Genomic DNA, 12,732 nt, shown 5'->3' on the forward strand with positions numbered 1-12,732 from the left:
CAATGACGCAGATTGCGTCATAGCCCCCCTTGTGGGCACCCCTGCAGTAATAGAGTCAAGTTGAGCAAATCCACTTACATATAAATTTAAACTGTTTAGTGGTTTAAAAGTATTAGGTCTTATTATATAATTTTTCACACATATTTAATTGATAGAACATATTGTACATAAATATACATTTATGCGTACTCTCTAAATATAATAAAGTGTTAATAAAGTAACATAGTACCGTTCAGAATATACTTTTTAAAGAGTCCTTTGTGGACAACAGTAATAATATGCTGTGATATAAAAATTAATTCAACTTTGAAATCGTAATATAGTAATAGAATGCAATTTTCTTTCTGATTAAACATAAATTCCCGGATAAATTCCCATTTTGGGAATCTTCCCGGGAATATTCCCAGGGAATATTCCCGAAAAATATCTTCCCGGGAATTTACCCATCACTAGTTTTGACATTTCTTGCGTGTTGGGGTTTTGGCTGTGGGGGTTTTGACCTAGACCCAATAATAGTTTAAAATCCGAACTTTCAAACTGAATCATCTGTCCTAGATTTTGTCGGATGCTTTCGATATCCGTTAAAAAAAGGTCCGTAAAGCAAAAGGATGAATAAATTCTTTCTCCACAGTAAGAGAACACAATAGTTTTTGGCAGAAGTAAGGAACTCATTTTTTGGTAAAGAAATGTAGCTGGTTACTTTTAAAGGTCATTACGACATTTTAATACTTATTTGATCAATATCGTTGCATAACGACTACCAGTTTATTACATCTCAATTATATACTTCCTGTCATACTTCTGGAAATTTCTTTTAGTTGTATGTAAATTTTATATTCTCAAATTACTTAGGAAACCTCTTTAACTTGGAAGTCAATATACAAAATGTACATGCTATTCAATCAGGAAAGTTTCAAAGTGGCGTGTTAGCTTCAATGAAAATTTTCCTGTACAAATAGTGGGTTTGGCATTGACATTGCGGAATGTTTTTTTTTTTTTTCTGTCTATGATGATAGATATTGTTGTCAATTTCGAAGAAGCATATTCTTTGCTGTGAGAATAGAGCCATATGATTCTTGCACGTGATTTCCTTCGATTGCTTTTACGTGACATCTATTTCTTTCTGTTGTCTAAATTGCTGAATATCTTTTGCAAGTAAATCAAATATGTGTTACTTCCCACGGACTTTGCTGTGGACCTAAGTGTATACTTGTGTGTGTATTAATACAATATTATCGATTTTAGATAATGAAGAAAAAACGTGAGAATTATAATGTTCCTTGAGGTAAATCGAAGATAAATAAAGTTATATATAGTATATGTTAATTCCGTAGTAATGTCTTCTATTCGCTAATTTATCAAGTTTAGTACACTCTTTAATAGACCTACAGACACAATCGGTAAGTAAGATATTCACACAGTATTATCCCTTTCAAGGTTAAAATAATTTGGATGAAACTGTATAACTAATAATTAAGGAGGAATCGAAATTTATATTCGCAAGATGTAAGAAAACTTCTTATATAGGGTGTTCGCAAATACCACTAATAATCTTTGGGAAATTCATCATTAAACAAAAACATGAAATAATACGTCTAGACCAACATGAATACACAAATGCACAATTTTTGAGTTATGGTTCGCCTAAAATTAATCAGACCGATGTCAGAATGGTCATCACTTGATTTGATTTCGTTTTCATTTCAGTTTAGCTTGCTTTTCAGCAGCGAGGCTGTATGAGGCATGACTCTAGAGTTTAACGTGATATCCTAATCAGATAAGGTCCTAGAAAACCCCATGGCGGCGCGCAAATTGAGTTTGGGTCTCCAGCGCCGAAGACGAGTACCATACAGTAATAAGATTGAACTGGGTCATCACTCAGGAATGAAATCTTAGATGAAGGTTCTGGTTAAAACACATAATTGTTATTGTGTGCTTAGGTTCCATTAATATGCTAGTGGACATAAAATGTGTGTCAGTTTTGAATTACTGATTTTTGCATTTCTAGCAGACTCATGAATTTCTTTGTATGCTTTCAAGACTAACGATGTTACCGCCCCTGTTTCTCATCCACTGGTATATTAATGGAATCCATGCTCGAAATACTCACTATCCTTTTGCCCGACGTTCATCCGACATTTCATTGGGGAGTTAGAACATATAGTTAGATGGGCTATCACTCCGAAATGACACATTTGTGGATTAATTTCCATTTTTTAACCACTTCAGAACATCTTGTATATTGACCAAAACTACACTACGACTAGACTACACTATTGACTACACTAAATAAATAAGAAAGTTAAGAATTTAGAAGCTATAAACTATTGAATTAATACCTAGGTAGGTAACATATGATGTTACTATTAAGTACTAAAACTAAGAACCTAGCGGATCTCTCTGAATAGCAGATAGGGCGCTTGTTGCGGAATCTGAAAAGAAAATAAGATGTTAGAAAATTGGAAGAAAAAAGGTGCTAACAATATAGGATGAAAATAAACATTGGAAAAACGAAAACAATGGTAATTGAATAAAAGTGGTCGGTATCAAGCACAGAAATATAAAGACAGAAAGTAGAGCAGATAACTAGTTTCGCTATCTGGGTAGTAATATTGGTGAGGGCTGTAAACATGAAACACAAACGTGAAACAAAGGAATGGTAGGAGTAGGAAAAGAAGCACAAAAAGAAAATTATATTTTAGTGGACCCATAAACGAAGTGTTAAAAAAAACATAATATATCGGATGGAGTATTGCACATCATGAGACAAAAACACAGATACTATTGAAAAGCGATAAATAAGAGAAGACTAGGGCTCATGTAGAGAAGAATTCAAAAAATTAGCTGAGTTGAAAGGAAAACGAACGAAGAAGTATTACGAAAAGTAGAAGCGGAAAGAACAAAATATATATAATTAGAAAGAGGAAGAGGAACTAGTAGTAGGGATAATGGGTGTGAAGGAACTGTATCAAAGGGACATTATAGAAGGCAAGATGCCAGGAGGAATGGGCTACAATTGACAGGCGGTCGGTATTAAAACAGAAAAATCGTACTTGAAGGCGGAGAAGTAAGCGGAAGATCGTACTACATGTAGGCTTTCAGTTATGAAAGGTGACCTGGTGATAATATTATAATACTTATGGCAATGATGTTTGCAACAAATAAAATAAATATCCTAAAGTAAATAAAGAGGAAATGTGTTTTGCCAGTACGAAACCTCGATTTAATAAAGGTCATCATCATCATCATAGGTATTCTGCCTTTATTGGCAGGTCACTTGCCGCAGCTGAGAAGCTTCCATGCTCCACGGTCCTCCGCTAACTTCTTCGTCTTCGCGTATGATCTTTCTGTTTTAATATCATCCATTAATTGTAGTCTCCTTCGCCCCCTCCCTCTCTTTCCCGCCACCATACCCTCTAGGATGTCCCTCATGATACAATCTCTTCTTAGGCAATGTCCCAACCAGTTTCTCTTCCTCTTCCTAATAATGTCTAAAAGTGTTCTTTTCTCACCCACCATTTCTAACACTCTCATTCGTTTTCCGCTCTACCCAACTAATTCTTTCCATTCTTCTCCACACCCACATTTCGAAGGCTTCCAGTCGATTTACGTAATGTCCACGTTTGCGCCCCATACAGTACAACACTCCACACGAAGTATTTTATGAGTCTTTTTATGAACTCTTTGTTCAAGGTCCCACAAAACGGACTTTTCTTTCTTTTAAAGGCTTCTTTCGCCATTCCTATCCTTGCTTTTGTTTCAAGTTCGCATTTCATGTCATTACTAAGAATACTACCCAGGTATCGAAAACTATTCACTTGTTCTATTTTCTCCCCTCCTACTTTTATATTTGACACAGACCCCTTCGTTCCAATCACCATGGCTTTTGTCTTTCTAACATTTATTTTCATCCCATATTCTTCAAAGCCCTTTCTCATTTTTTCTAACATTTTATTGATTTTCTTTTCAGATTCTGCAACAAGCGCCAATAAAAGTAACCAATCATTAATATCACTGTTTTTGCTATGAAAACAATGATGAAAAAATTAAATAGAAGAAAAAGAAACAAAGAAAAATAAAAAGAGAAAAAAAAGCAACAAGTTGTGATAAAAGAATTTTGAATTTGTCGGTCAACTTCGTTATACTTAAATATTAAAAAAATACACCAGCTGAAATTTGTTTTTATTCTCATAACACAAGCTTTATTTAACTAACTAACCCTATATAGCTTATGGAACCCGGAAGTTCAATGCCGCGTTCACAAAAGCTCTACACTGACTTCTATTTTTAGCCAACTGGATCCAGTCAGGCCCGTATCCAGGGAGGGGTCTAGGGTGGCCGGACCCCCCTAAATTTTGGCTGGCCCCTTCTAAAATTTTCACGGTAGGCTGGCAAAATTACTATAATGTGCTGATGAACTATAATATGGTTGGATCGGGTCCCTTCAACTTCAGCCCCCCTACATTTTTGGGCTTGCTACAGGCCTGGATCCAGTTTCTACTTCGTATTCCTATTTCCGAAAGATCCATCTTAATACTGTCCTCCCATCTACGCCTAGGTCTTCTTAATGGTCGTTTTCTGATTGGTCTTCCAGTCAAGACTTCGAAACCGTTCCTACTTTCTTCTACCCTGGCTACATGACCTGCCAACCTGAGCTTCCTAGACCCTAAAAGTGTTTGGTAAACCGTATAAATTATGTAGTTCCTCGTTATGAAGTTTCCGCCATTCTACTTCCCGTTCCTCTTGGTTCCGAATATTCGTCTTAGGATCTTGTTCTCAAATACATTCAGTCTATGTTCTTTCCTCAGAGTAAGCAACCATGTTTCGCAACCATACAGAACAACAGGCATGATTGTCGTTTTATATATTTTAAGCTTCAAATTCCTCTACAGAATTCGCGACGACAGGAGATTTCGAACTGAATATAGCACGAATTCTCTGCTTTTAGTCGATATTTAATTTCTTCATAAATATGGTTTTGGCCTGTTAATACTGATCCTAGATATTTGAAAGCATCCTCTTTATCAAAAGAATTATTTGATACTTTAACACATCCATAATTTGCCGTATTACCATCCCGACGCACTTCCATGTACTTAGTTTTCTCTGCATTTACTTCTAAACCCATGTCCCTGCAAGCGTTTAATAAAATCTCTGCATTTCTTTCTATTGTTCTTCTATCATCCCCTATTAAATTTACATCGCCAGCATACGCCATAATCTGGTAAATGCCATTCAACTCTAGGCCCTGTTTGCTATCTTTGATTTTCCTTATAGCGTATCCCAGGACAAAGTTGAATAATAATAGCGACAGCGCATCTCCTTTTTTCAGGCCATTCTCGACGTGAAAGCTCGCAGACAAAAATTTTTCTACCCGGACTTTACTTTGGGATTCATTTAAACATATCTTAATTAAGCCTTTCTAAAATCAATAAATAGTTCATGTACCGGAGTATTGTATTCCCGTTTGTTTTCCAGTATTTGTCGAATGGTTAACAGTTGATGGATAGTTGATCGATTTCGCTTAAATCCACACTAATAATCTCCAATCATTTCATCTGCATATGGGGTTAATCTTGCTAATAGAATATTTGAAAGGATTTTATAGGACGTTGATAGAAGAAGAGAAATGCCTCGACAATTATTAGTCAGTTTTGTCGCCTTTGTTTTGAATTGGAACAATGATTGATTCTTTCCACTCTTGAGCAATTCTTCCTTGTTCCAGATAAGGAGAATGAGTTTGTGTATCTTGTTCCACAATTTTTCGCCTCCAGCTCAAATTAACTCAACCGGAATCTCGTCTACACCTTTATGTTACTTTAATTTCTTTATAGCGATTTTTAGCACTATTCGGTTAGGTTCTGGAATATACGATTCTGTGGTTTGTATTTCCCTTTCTACATGCACGTTACTTCTTGGATGCGTGTTAAGCAAATCTTCAAAGATATCTTCCCATCTATTTAAGATGCTATCTGTACGATATCTGTATCTCGTATTAATGAGAACTGTTCCGTCAGTTTTCTTTAATATATAAGCACGAGGTTGATAGCCTTTCTTAAATTCGTTGATCCCCTTATACATGTTTGAATGCTTTTATTTTTACCATTATCTTCAAGTTCCTTAATTTTAGCTTTCAAAAAATCACGTTTCTTGGTTCTAGAAGATTTGGAAGTTTCTCGCTTGATGTCGATGAGATTTTGTGTAGTTATTTCATGCGGACTTTGTAACCAACGTAATTTTGCCTGTCTTCTCTTCTCTGCTGTAGTTTCATGCATTCCTGGTCGAACCATGGTTTGTTCCTACGTATTTCCGCGTGTCCCAATTTTTGTTTTGTGAAATTTTGATGCTATCTCTAATCTCAATCCAAGTATCGTCAACGCTAGTGCAATTCCGAATCTTCTAAAATCGAAAATCTATTCGAAACTTCAATCTGGTATACCTCTCTTACCTGGCTCTCTTCTAATTTCTTTAAATTAAATCTCTCCGTTTTCAGACATTGAATATTTCCTTTATTCAACGATAATTTCTCTCTTATTATCGTTGCTACTAGGTAGTGATCATTGTCATAATCAGCCCCTCTAAACGACCGAATTATGCTAAACTGTCTTCTTCTATCTACTAAAACGTGATGAATTTGATTATGCGTTTCTGGTGAGGTCCAAATGTATTTATGAACGTCGCGATGTGGGAATTTTGTACTCTTCACAATAAGGTTTTTGGATGTTGCAAAGTTCACGAGTCTAACACTGTAGTCATTACTTTCCTTATGCAGATTTTCGTTCAATATAATCGGTTTGAAGATATCTTCTCGTCCTACCTTCGAATTGAAATTCCCTAATAGAATTTTCATATAGTATCGCGGCAGTTGGTCAAATATCCGTTCCTTCTCTTCGTAAAACCTGTCTTTTATATCGTCATCCTTATTTTCTGTTGGAGCATGTACACTCATGTCCAAAATTATTGTCGTATGTCTATAAATATGTTGTTGTAGGAATATAATTTGATAATATAATTCGCCCGGTATGCTTATAATCGACAAATTCATGTATATGGCAAATTTCATGTCAAAAGAGCACTCAAGAAGAACAGTAAAACGGAAATAATACTTTCTTGTCCATTTAGGAACATTTGTTTTACTCATTCTAATTTTCGTATTTATAATTCTTTTCCCATGAAATTTACCACCAATATACACTTCCCGATTATACACATAGTATCAGCATTAAAAGTGCCCTGCAAAATCATTATAAAATTATATTCTTACAAGAAGACAGTTACAATCATTTTGGACATGAATGTATATTTAAAACAATAATGTTATACCACCGACCCTTAAGAGTACTAAATGAAAGTCTATCATTAATAAATTAAACCTGATTAATTGCTGATGTTATTCGTTTGTAAACGAAAAACCTTTTTCCTAATTGGTGATTTTTATTCCTTTCCCCGTAAGAGAACGTTAAATTACCGGACTTCGCTGTTCCATTTCCTTCCCATCTAACTTTCTGAACTCCTACTAGGTTCAACCTGTATTTCTCTAACTCGCTCGTTATTGATTGCAATGCGACTGCCCTATAAAGACTTCTAATATTCCATGTTCCAAATCTCATGTCCATTTTCTTTTGCTGAGGTCGTGCCAAGTTATCAGTCCTGATCCGAGGTTTCTGTCCATATGTGAAAGTCTCAAGTCTTAAACAAAGTGCAGTGTACATTCAATGAACACTGGAAAATGTTCACAAAATTTATCACAAAACACATTTTCCTGAGTCAAAGAATGAATTTATTCTCCAAATTTGAGTCTTGTAATTTGAATACAAACAGACAGACAGACAGACAAAATGAAATCCTTTAGTTTAACGTTCCACGTTTATGCATAATGTTGTCTACACACAAACTTACACAAACAGACAAAAAAAAAATGAAATGAAATGTTATTTTTTATGTCCCACGGTTATGCCAGTAAGGCTAAAGGAGACGGTGATGATGAGTAATGAATGAAATGGTGGAATGAAGAAAGTGGGAGGAAACGGAAGAACCCTGAAAAACCCACGAGCACGGTGTTTGTCCACCATAAAGTCCACACGAACCAGGGACCCCAATCACCGGAGGTGTACGCTCTAGCACTGAGCCACCGCGGCCCCTACGGACAGACAAGCAAATGCTCATTAAGTCTAATGAAAGACTCTCGCTTAAGTTCGCTTCTGTTCAAGAGCCTGTTTGATTATTTGATTATCCTAATTTTGTTTTCAGCAAACCAAATCGATGCTGTTTATATTATTATTATTATTAGTAGTAGTAGTAGTAGTAGTATTAATAATAATAATAATAATAATAATAATAATAATAATAATAATAATAATAATAATAATAATAATAATAATAATAATAATAATGACATATTTTGAATTCATTATTATGACATTTGCATTTATTCCAATTAGGTAATCAAGTTACAAAGATTAATTTGAAGCTGGTACGAATACAAAAAAAATAATTAAACTCTTTTTTTTTTTTTTTAATGTGACATTTCACTTAATTTGGAATTTACAAGATAATAGCATAGCTGAAACCAAAAATTAGCCACGAATGCTAATTTGACGCCAATTAAATTATGTAAGAAATAATACGTGAAAAAAAAGTTAAATTACGTACTATAAGCAAAGGCTAAGCCATGTCATTATGAGGTGAACAAAAAGACATAAACCTAACATCAATAATGAAATAAATTCAAGTAACAATTCGTATTCAAAAATACGAAACAAAAAGAAAATTTTCAGGTTTATTTCCAGCGGAACTAACGTAGTTCTTTGCAACAAACGTGTACAAAACACGACTTCAAGTGTTTCACTGTATTACACAGTTAATTAATGCAATGGAAAGCTCCGTAAGTCAACTTTTTTTCTCTCTCTCTTACTCATGAAAGAATAACATGTGATTTATAGATTTAAGAAAAAAGAAACTTAAAGTCAACGGCCAGTTTAAAGACTAATCAATCTCATGATAGAAGAGATAGTTTCAGATTTTGTTGTCATGTGGGAAACACAACGTAAGAATAATGATTTCGTTTCGTGAGTGCCTAGAGGATCTAGAATTTATTTTGTAAGTAGCTAAAATAATATTGCAGAAGACTTATGTAAATAGATTTCTTCTTCTTTAAGTACAGTCAACACGCTAATACTTATATATGTATGTGATCCTAAAACAGTCGAGCTTTCATTTCATAGTATAATGAAAGTCTATTAATAAATGTATTTTCCTTTTCTAATTTGAATCAATATTAAATTTTCTTATCGACGGATATAGAACATACAATTTATTACATGGTTTTCTTGCAATAACAAGCAAGCAGAGTATATGATGACGTACGATGGCAACCCAGAAATTTTTAGGATTTAGATTGCTTGGCTTTCGGCATCTATCGCTATGTTAGCTCGTCACGTATGAGGGATGACGTCTCTTGGCGATCACACTATCCAAGGAAAGGCAAGGAGGAAAAGATTGGGAAAGGAAGAAAGCAGCCTTGCACGTGTATATTAGGTACTATCCCAGAATTTGCCTGGTGTAAGTGAAGAAAACCCACGAAAACCTCACTCAAGATGGCTGGCCTGAAAAACCTTTTCACACTTTTTCGACGGAGTGTCCCTACCGGGAATCGAACTCTGGGTCGCCCGCACCAAAGGCGAGAGAGTTAACGACTACGCTACGCGGGGTCACCCAAGAATTTTTTCTTGGGAGCGGTTCAAGCATTGGAGGGTCCATTCTACCAGCCGCTACGTCTATGTAACGTTGAATGGGTATTATTCTGCTCCCGAAAACACGATAAATAATTGTAGGATACTTGCATCTATATTTTTAGATGATAGAACTAGATTGTTTTTATTTAGGGGAAAAGTGCAGATGAAATGTAAAATCAAATATTCATGCTACATTAATCATTTCCTTGTTAAACTAGTTTTATTGAGAAAGTGAACAAATGCATGTTGAGTTAGGATGTTCTGTGCAGGTCCTGACCCGATGGATCCCGCATGCAGTGGCGGATCTAGCCCGGACCGGGGAGCGTAACCCCCCAGTTTTCTCAGTATCAAAAATAATTTAAGCTATTATTTATATACTTTTTTTAATTTTATAGTAAACTTATGATATACCTATGGAAGTCCGGATTCTGGTTGCCCCCTCACCCAGAGTTTACCTTATAAATCCGCCTCTGCCCCCATGGGGCGCCCCTGGTGACGTATGTGAACATATTAAATTTTAATGACGTTGCGTTCCTGCGCCATCCTTATTTATTTATTTATTTATTTATTTATTTATTGCCCATTTTATAAAAATGAATAGAATCTTGTTTGTAATTGCACTACGAGAAAAAGACATAAGAGTTTGAATGACTTTTTGGATATAATTATCAAATGTCTGGAACGAGTTTCTTTTTATCATATCACTTTTATTACAATCCGTATCTTAAACAGGAAGCGGGGAAAATTTCATGTGTAAAATTAAGTTTCTCACGATCCTTTCAAGTTAAGATGAAACTTGGCATGTAAACTCCTCATTAAAATAAACAGAGATAAAAATCACCGAGGAACAATTTCAACAGTTTGAAATACATTTTGGAAGTAATTATTAGTTATCTTGAGCTGGTTCTTTTTATCATGTTACATTGAGCATCCTAAGGAGGGTAGAGAAAGTTTCCAAATTTATATAAAAATTACAGTAACTCATGAGCTCGTCAAGTTAGGAAAACAAACTTGGTAGGTGTATTTTTCTATATAAATTAGTCATTAAATATAAATAGACACTTTCCCAGTATATTTGCAAATTCTTGTTTTAAGAGAGGGAAAGAGAACCGTTTCCTATAATATCTTTCTTCACATTGAAAGGGATTTGCCTGTTCTTTGTGACTGCATCACGGAGTATATAGTAGAATAGTTTGAAATAAAATATTAAACGTAGTTAATTTGTACCTTCAGATGGATTTTTATCCTTTTATTTTGATTTAAGAGATCATCCAAAGGGGGCTACAGGCAAGGGCACTCATGTTATGATTTCCAAGGGGGGCAAGTATCAGCGACGTTTCAAAAATAGTTTCAAATTTTGCTGTAACTAATGTAAAAATCCTATTGGATTTTCTATATTCTGAAGTACAATTTCCTCTAGGGGGCGGCGAGCGCCCCACCTTGCCCTCCCTGATGAGCGCCCTTGGCTACAGCGGATCATAATTTATGTAAAATTACAGTGCTTCAGGAACCTGACAAGTTAGGAAGATGAAACTCGGTACCGTACATAAACTCATCAAAAATAAATGGACACGTGATCCACTATGTTGGGTATATGTGAATGGCATAAAGTGCTTTCAAATGTAATGCATACTGTTTCGTAGTTAAGTGAGTTCGTAGTATGTGAAAACAAACAGATAGATTGATGGTCCAGACAAGATTTTTCTGAAGGTGCAGCCGGCCAACAGATATTGCAGAGCTGTTTATATGCCTCCGCACCTATAACGGTAAACAAACCGGATATTTTCTCTCCTTTTCTAATTTGACTACGTCAATGCTAGTTTACTAAAAATCTACCAAGGTACACACGTAAACTCTTCAGTATCTTTACTCTTAATCTGTGCCGTTCTAAAATACACCTATCTATCTCAATGATACTCCAAAGGTATACTCATCTTGCTACACATCAATCTCAAACTCTATCTATCTCTTCATAAACTATATTTCATAATCGCTTCTAATATAATCTGACTCTTATTATGTTCTAACTTCCATTATATTCTAACTTTCTTTTCACATGCTATATCATTTAACTACCATCACAACCTGTGTTTTATTTCTAAACACTTTGTGCCTTGTTCCCATATCCTACACATTATTTTTGAAATTTTCTAAGAGGCATTTTCTATAATTTATTTCTTCATATTAAAAGCGATGTTGCCTATTGTTTATGATCCCATCACAGAGAAACGATCGAAAAGTTTGCAATGAATTGTGAACAGTGAAATATACTTAGCACTGAAATGCCATGAAAATTTCTCATCATCACCGTTTTATTTAGCTTGGCTGATATAATCGTGAGACGTAAAACTGAAAGATTTAATTTCGTTTCATTTTCAATTCTTATAGTCTGAAAAATAGTGTTAACTTTTCCATATAGTTAAATAAGTGTGCTGTACAATCTTCTCACAATTTCAGTAATGTTGGACTTGATTCCCTTGACTCTGAGCACCACCAGATGTCATTCCATTTGCTTCCCTTTCATTTTCACCCAAAACCTGTTTTTGGAATGCCTACCATGAGTTTTGCATCCAGTATTCTATTATTTAGTACAATAACGCTTTATCAAAGTATAGTATTTCTGCCTTTGATATTTTGGACCTTCTTATCTGATCCCGTCGAAAGCTCGAAGACAAAACAAAAGAAGAAAAGATTTTATCAGATTAACTTTTGACAGTTTTCCTCCTGCACACAAGAAAATATGTTTTTGATTGTAATCCATTGACCGTGTTGTTATTGCAATATTGCACTTACGTAGATTGTATTAATATTATTAAAAAAAAAACAGAAGAATAGGAATTTTGGACACACTCACAACTACGAATGTGATTATATTTATTTGCGATGACGTAGTTTGCACGATAATTAATATACTTATAATTGTCATTACTGAACAAGAAGCTGAATGACAGATGAAAATAATTAGCACATAGAACGTGCTTTTAACTCTTGTTTACTT

At 34.8% G+C, this 12,732-nt stretch overlaps 1 protein-coding gene across 1 annotated transcript in view; it reads left to right on the forward strand.

Annotated features, from left to right (window-relative positions):
• Nucleotides 1-1,343: 1,343 nt before the first annotated feature.
• LOC145691956 (uncharacterized) overlaps nt 1,344-12,732 on the forward strand; it is a 233,440-nt gene continuing 222,051 nt past the window's right edge. Inside the window, exon 1 of the mRNA XM_081767256.1 lies at nt 1,344-1,400. The gene's annotated coding sequence lies outside the window, so the exon portion shown is untranslated. The remainder of the gene's footprint in view (nt 1,401-12,732) is intronic.

Source organism: Thermobia domestica, chromosome 8 (genome assembly GCF_964235325.1).
Source record: "Thermobia domestica chromosome 8, izTheDome1.hap1.1, whole genome shotgun sequence".
Classification (NCBI taxonomy): domain Eukaryota; kingdom Metazoa; phylum Arthropoda; class Insecta; order Zygentoma; family Lepismatidae; genus Thermobia; species Thermobia domestica.